The sequence below is a fragment of the Canis lupus genome, chromosome X (assembly GCF_011100685.1).
Source record: "Canis lupus familiaris isolate Mischka breed German Shepherd chromosome X, alternate assembly UU_Cfam_GSD_1.0, whole genome shotgun sequence".
NCBI lineage: Eukaryota > Metazoa > Chordata > Mammalia > Carnivora > Canidae > Canis > Canis lupus.
The window spans coordinates 42,043,787-42,046,218 of record NC_049260.1 but is presented as its reverse complement, the minus strand read 5'-3'; the positions used below and the strand labels follow the sequence as shown (position 1 = coordinate 42,046,218).

At 40.1% G+C, this 2,432-nt stretch overlaps 1 non-coding gene across 1 annotated transcript; it reads right to left on the bottom strand.

Annotated features, from left to right (window-relative positions):
- Positions 1-1,910: 1,910 nt before the first annotated feature.
- LOC119868608 lies at positions 1,911-2,014 on the bottom strand. Its single transcript, XR_005386598.1, has one exon. It is a non-coding gene; the product is annotated as a U6 spliceosomal RNA (small nuclear RNA).
- Between the last annotated feature and the right edge of the window lie 418 nt (positions 2,015-2,432).

The following is a 2,432-nucleotide window of genomic DNA, read 5'->3' as shown; positions in this document are numbered from 1 at the left end:
CTCTGCTCCTCCTTCTCTCTCAAATAAACAAATAGATAAATAAATAAATAAATAAATAAAATTTTAAAAGAAAAGGATTCTAGGTCACCATGCATTTGCTCACACTCCACCTTTCACTAGGAACTGTAGGCAAAAACTTACTCATTTTTTCAAGATTTTATTTATTTGACAGAGAGAGAGAGAGAGCACAAGCAGGGGGAATGGCAGATAGACACAGAGGGAGAAGCAGGCTACCTGCTGAGTAAGGAGCCTGATGCGAGACTCGAATTCAGGGTCCTGGAATCATGACCTGAGCCAAAGGCAGACACTTAATTTACTGAGCCACCCAAATGCCCCCTTAGTCATTTTTTTTTGAAAGATATTACTTAAATGTCCCCTTCTCTCTGTAGCAGTCCTGGTTCTGTCCCTAGGCAGACAAAAACTTCATGACTTTCCTCTCTTTCTTGTTTTTTATAACAAAACAAAACAAATGATTTAAGACATCATAGTTAGCTATGTGGGCCCAAGTCAGGCTCTCAATATAGGTGTAGACCACTGATTACACCTTTGTTTCCTTATAGAATTATATTTACTTTGAAACAAACCCAGATATCATTTCATCTTATCCATAGATATTTCAAGATGTTGCTATAAGTGATAACTCTTTTGGACAAGTTAGCTGTACATTATTGTCCTATCTCAACAATTAAACAATAATAATTCTTCAATATCATCAATTACCTAGTCAGATACTTTCTCTCTGTGTCTTTATTTATCAGTTTTCACAATACTGCAGTGGTTCACTAGCATCTTCCAAAGGTGGCCAATGACAATTAGCACCATTATGATCTCGTGGCCAGTTCATGTATTTAAATTCATTGCAGTTACTTTTCTTCTTGGTGTTCAGATTGACCCATCTTTGGCCAGTGGGAGCCTTTTATTACTTCTATTTTTTAAAAGATTTTAATTATTTATTCATGAGAGACAGACAGACAGAGAGAGAGAGAGAGAGAGAGTGGCAGAGCCACAGGCAGAGGGAGAAGTAGGCTCCCCACAAGGAGCCTGATGCAGGACTCAATCTCGGATCCCGGGATCAGGAACTGAGCCAAAGGCAGATGCTCAACCACTGAGCTATCCAGGCGTCCCATACTTCTATTTTTTAAAAAAGATTTTTATTTATTTATTTGAGAGAGAGAGAGAGAGAGAAAGAGAGAGAGTTAGCTAGGGGAGGGGCAGAGGAAGAGGGAGGGAGAGAATCTCAAACAGACTCTGTGTGGAGCCTAAGGCAAACCCATGACCCTATGATCATGCCCCTGAGATCATGATCTGAGCTGAAATCAAGAGATGGAGGCTTAATGGACTGAGCCACCCAGGCACCCCTAGTGGGGAACCTTTTAAACTTGGTTGATATGACCGCAGAAGTCTTTGATAACTTCCTCACTTTGGAGTATGATAAATCTTTTTTTTTTCCATTTTTTAAAAAAGATTTTATTTATTTATTAATGAGAGACACAGAGAGAGAGGCAGAGACATAGGCAGAGGGAGAAGCAGGGTCCCCGTGGGGAGCCTGATGTGGGACTCCATCCCAGAACCCTGGGATCAGGCTCTGAGCCGAAGGCAGACACTCAACCACTGAGCTGCCCAGCTGCCCCAAGGGAAATGTTTTTAAAGGCAGAAAGGGAACGGAGAAAAATAAATTATTAGCAAAGAATCTACTGTTTTAGGAAAGGTCACCCTCCTTAGGGGAATGGAAGAGGTCTATCAGTAAATTTCCTATCACTGACCAAGAAATTCCCATATTGACTGGTTAAAAGTGTAATTTCTGGAGAGGGGTGGTTGAAACTGCAGTTGATTAGATATGAAGTCTTGGTTTACTGGTGGCGCCTTAACATAAGTGACACCATTTTGGGCCTGTGGTTTTCTTTTCAACAATACATATGGAATGCTTCATGGATTCGTGTGTCTTCATTGCACAGGGGCCATGCTGATTTCTGTATCATTCCAATTTTAGTATGTGTGCTGCCGTAGTGAGCACTCTATTGAATTTTTTAAAAAACAGCTATTTATATATTTTTGGTTAACCCTATTAAAAATATAGAGACAGCTACTTTTTAAAAAGTAAGTTTAAAAAGTAATTCCTGGGGCACCTGAGTGGTTTAGTGGTTTAAGTATCTGCCTTCTGCTCAGGTCTTGATCCCAGGGTCCTGGGATTAAGCCTGCCTGGAGCTCCCTGCTCAGCGGGGAGTCTGCTTCTTCCTCTCCCTCTGCCCCTTCTCCCAGTTTGTGCTTTCTCTCTCTCTCTCTCTCTCTCTCTGTCAAATAAAGAAAAAAATTAAAAATAAAAATAAAAAGTAACTTTCTAGCAATGGAATTCTTGGATCATAATGTACACAAATTGAAAACTTTGATAAATATTGCCAAACTTCCTCCAAAACACTTGTTCAAGTCTATAC